This window comes from Phascolarctos cinereus, unplaced genomic scaffold (assembly GCF_003287225.1).
Source record: "Phascolarctos cinereus isolate Bilbo 61053 unplaced genomic scaffold, phaCin_HiC Scaffold_8;HRSCAF=390, whole genome shotgun sequence".
NCBI lineage: Eukaryota > Metazoa > Chordata > Mammalia > Diprotodontia > Phascolarctidae > Phascolarctos > Phascolarctos cinereus.
In genome coordinates, this window is record NW_027556291.1 from 42,594,448 (window position 1) to 42,600,159 (window position 5,712).

The following is a 5,712-nucleotide window of genomic DNA, read 5'->3' on the forward strand; positions in this document are numbered from 1 at the left end:
ATCCTGTTATCTTACCAAAGCTATTAGTCTTCTCAATTAGTTTCTTCACTGATTCTCTAGAGTCTTCTAAGTACACTATCATGTGACCTACAAATTGGGATAATCTAGCCTCGGACACTTAATAGCTGTGTGATCCTGGGCGAGTCACTTGACCTCTGTTTGTTTCAGCCTCCTTAACTGTAAAATAATAGCATTTATCTTGCAGGGTTCTTATGAGGATCAAACAATATATTTGTAAAACACTTAGCACAGTGCCTGGCATATAGTAGGCACTTTATAAATGCTCATTCCCTTCCTTCGTTATGCCAATATTTACATTAATTTTGTTCAGTTGTTGTACTGCTATAATTAATGTTTTGAGAACTATGTCAAATAATAATGGAGCGAGGAGGTATCCTTGCTCTTCAATCCGTAAGCACTAAAGAAGTGGAGAACAAGTGCCAGGCACTAAGATAGGCACTGGGCATACAAAGCATTCTGTGCCCTCAAGGTCGTTTACATTCTATCAGAGGAAACAACATCTGTGTGTGTGTGTGTGTGTGTGTGTGTGTACATATATATATATATGTATGTATATATATATGTATATATATGTATATATATGTATATATATGTATATATATATGTGTGTGTGTGTGTGTGTGTGTGTGTGTGTGTGTGTGTGTATGTATATATCTGCATATGTATGCATATGCCCCAACCCCAGATAAAGATATAGATATTTGGGGTTGGAGCATTAGTGGCCGTAAAGGCCTCATGCTGGAGGTAGCGCTTGAGCTTTGAAAGAAGGTAGAGATTCTTCCATTCAATCAATAAGCTTTTCTTAAGTACTTACTATGTTTCAGGCACTATGTTATGCATTGGGAATTCAAAAACTAAAGCAAAATAGTTACAACCCTCAAGAAGCTTTCATTCAATCAGGGGAAGCAACATATATACACATGCATGTATATGTGTATATATCCAAAATAGCCCCAGATAGTTCTGAGATGAGGACATTAGCAGATTATAGGTAGAGATAAGAAATTAATGCATTACATTTGCCCTATTTGTACTGGAAAATTTCTAGTGTTTCCCCTTTACTAACAATACTAGCTCTTGCTTTTAATCATATGTATATATATATATATATATATATATATATATATATATATATATATATATATATATATATATATATATATATATATGGCAATTGGAGTTAAGTGACTTGCCCAGGGTCACACAGCTAATGTCAAGTGTTTGGTCTGAGGCTGGATTTGAACTCAGGGCCTCCTGACTTCAGGGCCTGTACTCTTATCTACTGCACCACCTAGCTACCCTTTAAATATATATTCTAAAAGAGCCTTCCTCGTCTTTGCTCTTTAGTGACTTATAACGTAAATGCGTGCTGTATTTGGCAAGGTTTTTCCTGCATCTATTAAAATAATCATATGGTCATCTTTGTTGTTTACATGAAAAATCCTGGTAATTTTTCCCCTAACGTTGAACTATCCCTGGCATGATTCCAACTTGGTCATGGTAAATTATTTTCTGGATAGATTATAATAGTCTCCATGTGAGAATTTTATTTGAAATTTTTACATCAATATTCATTAGTGAGTTTGGTGAATTATTCTTTCATCCTACTTTGTTTCTCTTTAGTTTAGGTATCAGGATCATATTAAGCTCAGAAAAAAAGGTTAGTAGAATGCCTTATATGACTTAAGAGTAATTTTTGTAGTAGAGTTATTAAATGGTATTTTAATGTCTGTTCGAATTCCTCAGGTCTTCTAATATCCCCACTCCTCATACTCATATACTTTGGTTTGCTCAATTTTTTTTCCGAGATTAGATTAAGATCTTTATTTTGTTTTGTTAGTTTGTTTATAAATGTCCTTCTAGTACTCAATATTTCCGGCATTCAGTTTTCATACTAGTAGTTTCTGATCATTCTTTTGACTTCCTCTCCATTGTGAATTTACCTTGTTCTTTTTAAAAATTTTGCTAATTTAGTTTTCTAATTTTTTTTCTTGATCAGATTAGTCAATGGCTTATCAATTTTGGTAGTCTTTTCAAACAAACAACAAGCATTTATTCAGCATTTACTATGTGCTAGGCACTATGCTAAGCATTAGGATACAAAGAAAAAGCAAAACTAGCCCTCACCTTCAAGGAGCAGTCTAATGGGTTAGACAACATCTATTAAACAGAAGATACCTACAGAGTAGAGAGGAGATAACCTTAGAAGGGAAGGCAGTAGCTACTAAAGGGACCAGGAACCTATAGAAAGTGGGATTTTGGCTGAGTTTTGAAGGAAGACAGGACAAAGGAGTTTAGAAAAATCAGAATATTAGGGGCAGCTAGATGGTGCAGTGGATAGAGCACTGGCCCTGAAGTCAGGAGGACCTGAGTTCAAATCCGACCTCAGACCAAACACTTCTTAACATTTACTAGCTGTGTGACCCTGGGTAAGTCACTTAACCCTAACTGCCTAAAAAAAAGAAAAAGAAAAAAAAGAAAAAAGAAAAAAAATCAGAGTATTACAAGCATAGGGGGACAGCCAGTACAAAGGCACAGGGAGCTGAAATGGAGTGTCTTGTGTTGGGAAATTCAAGTAGACCAATGTCAGAGGATTGTAAAGTGCCTGAAAGAGAATAAAGTGCAAAAAAAAAAAAAACAACTGGAAAAGTAGGAAGAGGCCAGCTTGTGAATAGCTTTAAACGTTTTTTATTTTTTTTTTAAAAAAAGGATTTTAGCGGCAGGTAGGTGGTGCAGTGTATAGAGCACCGGCCCTGAAGTGAGGAGCACCTGAGTTCAAATCTAGCCTCACACCAAACACTTGACACTTACTAGCTGTGTGACCCTGGGCAAGTCACTTAACCCCCAAAAAAATCAGTTTAAAAAGATGATTTTATAGTTGATCCTTGAGGTAATAAGAGAACCACGGGAGCTTACTGAGTAGTGGGGTGACATGATCAGATCTGTACTTTAAGATTGCTGTCAGCTAAGTGGGGGACAGATTGGAGTATGGAAAGACTTGAGTCAGGGAGATCTGAAAACTTTTGCAGAAGTTCAGACAAAAGATGATGAGAGCCTGTACCAGAGTGGTAGCAGTATTGGAGAAAAGATGTTTACAAAGTCCAATTCCATAACCCTTGGTAACAGATTGGACATGGGGTGGGGGGAGGTAAGAGAAAGCGAGTAGAGGATGATGCCTAAGTTGTGAGTCTGGGTTACCTGGAGGATGGTGATGTCCCTCCACAGTAACAGGGAAGTATGGAAAGGGGGGGGGGGAGATAATGAATTCCATTTTAGACATATTGAGTTTAAGATGTTTGATGGTCATCCAGTTTAAAATGTTTAAAAAGCAACTGGAGATGAGAGGTTAGGGCTGGATAAATAGATTTGAGAATCATCAGCATAGCGATGATAACTGAATGGCTCAGAACTAATGGGATCACCCGTTAGAGAAACGTACAGTGGCTCTCAAAATGTAGTCTGGGCTATCTGTGAGGGTTCCGCTAGGTCAAAACTATTTTCATAATAGTAAATATTAGTATTCCAAGATGGTTCCACATCTAATATGGAAACATCAATAAATATTTCCAAACAAACATACAAATAAAACTCTTTAGGAGGGTCCTCAATAATATTTACAAGTGTAATGAGGTCCTGAGACCAAAAAGTGCAAGAACCACTGGTGCAGAGGGAGAAGTGAGGAGGGGAAAGTTCCTGTGGGAGCCCACGCTAGCCGCTGCGCACTCGCAAAAGGCTCTCCATCACTTCCCTCACTTCCTTTGAGGGGAGTGGTGGATGCTGAAGCGGCAGCCTCGACACCCATTCCAGTAGGCCTCAAAGCCATTCTGGTGGGCCCTGCAGCGACACCCAATTTCGGTGCCCATCCTCCAGCAGCAGCCATACCTGTGGGCCCCCTGCCCAGCGACAGGCATTCCGGTGGTTCCCACAGCTACAGCCATTCGGTTTTTCTGGCAGAAGAGAGGTGGTTTGCGGCCCTCAACCCTTCAGCAACAGCCATTTTGATTGTACAGAGACAAAGGTCAGAGACAGTGGGGGTTTCTCCTCACAGTCACAGTACTTTCTGGGTGTTTTGGTGAGAGGAGGAGGGGAGCAATTGAGAAGGCAGCAGCCAAGCCTGATCCTGAGGTAGCCAGTGGCGGGAAAGCGCGGGCCTGTGCTACCATGAGCGAGAGAGGAGAGCGCAGAGCCAGTGGGCGGGAATCCCGCTCTGCCTCCAGAAGCGGAAGTGCGCAGAGCTCTGACAAATCTGCGGCTTCTAGCCATGCCGAGTCTCCTTTCAAGGAAAATTCGAGACATTCTGAAGCAAAGTCACGGTCCAGGTCCGGATTCAGATCCGAATCCAGATCCGAAATTAACTCTTCAAGTCATTACAGCACATCACTCTCCCGCTCCGGCTCGCGCACCGGCTCGCGCACCGGCTCGCGCACCGGCTCGCGCACCCGTTCCCGCACCCGTTCCCGCTCCCGCTCCCGCACCCGCTCCCGCTCCCGCACCCGCTCCCGCACCCGCTCCAGTGCTTGCCGACAGACCCAGAGCAGGTCTTACAGTCAAGATTGTCATGGTTATCGAAGATACTATAACTACAGTCGTTCTCCTCTGACTCCCTGCAGACACCCTATGGGGAGTCCCAACTCTTGTCTCGGTGTATTTGGTTTGAGCCTGTACACTACGGAAAGGGATCTAAAAGATGTATTCACCAAATATGGCCCAATTTCTGATATCTTCATTATTTATGATAAGCACACCAGGTGCTCCAGGGGGTTTGCTTTTGTGTATTTTGAAAATGTGAATGATGCCAGGGAAGCTAAACAGAATGCTGATGGGATGGAGCTTGATGGGCGAAAGATTAGAGTGGATTTTTCTGTAACAAGAAGACGCCCCAGTCCCACACCTAGAATCTACATGGGAAGACCTGCTTATATCAGAGGTGGTCGTGAATATGGTAACTGGGACTATTATGGTAGATCCAGTAGAGGAGGAGTTGGAGTAGCAGCAGCCAGAAGCAGAAGAGGATGGAGAGGTGGCCAAGATACGAATCAGATTTTCCAAAGGCAATTACCATCTCCATGTTACAGCCAAGGGAGATACCGTTTCCATTCCAGATCTCGACCCTATCGTCCTCATCACTTTTAAAGCCTGAAGGTGGAGAATTTGATGGAGAATTTCCAAAAGCTACCCTATAATTGTAATGTGGGTTTTGTTTCTTTCTTCTTATCTGCTCTTTCAAGAGTGAGCTATGCCTAGTGAGTGAAGACTACTTTTGCTCGAGTTGAAATGTTGTTTTCATTAGGGGCGGCTAGCTGGTGCAGTGGATAGAGCACCCGCCCTGAAGTCAGGAGGACCTGAGTTCAAACGTGGCCTCAGACTAAACACTTGACACTTACTAGCTGTGTGACCCTGGACAAGTCACTTAACCCCAATTGCCTCAAAAAAAAAACAAAAACAAAAAAAACCAAAATGTTGTTTTCATTCTTCATTTGTGTACTTTGGTGTTTTATTCAAAGTTAAATGTTTTCAGAAAAATGTGTTTAAAGACTAAATTTTGACTGCTTCAAAGTTTCTTCTGGATAAAAACTTCATTTAAAAAGTTTTCCTGCTGAATCCCCAGTAAAGTGAAAATTTTGTATTTATGTAAGATACCTAAAATGTGATAAACCAGCAATATATATTGTTTGCTTTCTGCTTTTGTCT

The 5,712-nt window shown here is 41.1% G+C and overlaps 1 pseudogene; it reads left to right on the plus strand.

Moving 5' to 3' along the window:
- Positions 1-4,182: 4,182 nt before the first annotated feature.
- Positions 4,183-5,460, plus strand: LOC110196540 (transformer-2 protein homolog beta pseudogene; annotated as a pseudogene).
- Positions 5,461-5,712: the final 252 nt, after the last annotated feature.